Genomic DNA, 1118 nt, shown 5'->3' on the forward strand with positions numbered 1-1118 from the left:
ATTCTATCCTTTCACTTTGAGAGAGTGTCAGTCCTTGAAATGAGATGAGTTTCTTGCAGACAACAAAAAGATGGGTCTGTGTCTTTTGACTGGGGAGTTCAGTCTGTTAATGTTTAAAGTTATTAATTAAAGATGAGTATTGAATCCTGTCATTTTTTGTTGTTGTTTATGTTCTTGCTATAGCTGTACTTTTACCCTGTTATACCCTTGTTGGAATTCTTTCTGCAGAGCCTTTGGTATAGTCATTCCTTTCTTCAGCTCTCTTTGTATTGCTTCCAGAACTCTCTGAAGGGCTGGTTTTGTGGACATGAATTCCTTCAGCCTATTTATTACATGGAAGATTTTTCTTTTCCTTTGACTATAATAGACTTTTGGCTGGGTATAGTAATCTTGGTTGGCATCTCTGGTCATTTAATACTGAGAATACTTTGGTTCAGGCTCTCTGGCTTTCATAGTTTGCACTGAAAAGTCAGCTGTAACCCTAATGGGTTTTCCTTTATATGTGACTTGTTTCTCTTTTGCAGCTTTCAGAATTGTCTCTCTGTTTTGTACATGTAGTGTTTTTACTATGATGTGCCGTGGAGAGTTTCTTTTCTGGTCCTGTCTGTTTGGTGTTCTATATGCTTCTTGTATTTGTATGGGCAAATCTTTCTTTCATTTTGGGAAATTTTCTTCCACGATTCTGTTGAAGATCTGGTCCATGCCATTATCTTGGGATTCTTCTCCTTCCTATATGCCTATAATTCGTAAGTTTGGTCTTTTTATGGTATCACTCAATTCCTGCATATTCCATTCTTGTGATTTCTTAAATTTTTCATAATCTTTGCTTGAGTGGTCTAGTTCATCCACTTTATCTTCCAGTCTTGATACTAGATCGTCCACTTTATCTTCCAGCCTTGATACTCTATTTTCCATTTCATTCATCATATTGGTGAGGTTTTCTCCTGTTGTTTCTAATTGGCTTACTGAGCATTAAACTTCCTTCTTCATTTCAGCCTGAATAGCCTTCAATATTTCTAGCTCTTTTGAATTCATTTAGAAGTTTATCCCTATCTTCCTTCAGTTCTTCGATTACCTTGTTTGTGTGTTCTTTAAATTCACTGAATTCTTTTATCATT

The 1118-nt window shown here is 35.9% G+C and overlaps 1 protein-coding gene across 1 annotated transcript in view; it reads left to right on the forward strand.

The window, feature by feature from the left end:
• The window catches only part of Ubxn7 (UBX domain protein 7), an 86722-nt gene that overhangs the window by 60742 nt on the left and 24862 nt on the right, over positions 1–1118 (forward strand). The gene's annotated exons all lie outside the window — the stretch shown is intronic.

The sequence above is a fragment of the Nannospalax galili genome, unplaced genomic scaffold (assembly GCF_000622305.1).
Source record: "Nannospalax galili isolate Female #2095 unplaced genomic scaffold, S.galili_v1.0 scaffold598, whole genome shotgun sequence".
In the NCBI taxonomy this organism is placed as follows: domain Eukaryota; kingdom Metazoa; phylum Chordata; class Mammalia; order Rodentia; family Spalacidae; genus Nannospalax; species Nannospalax galili.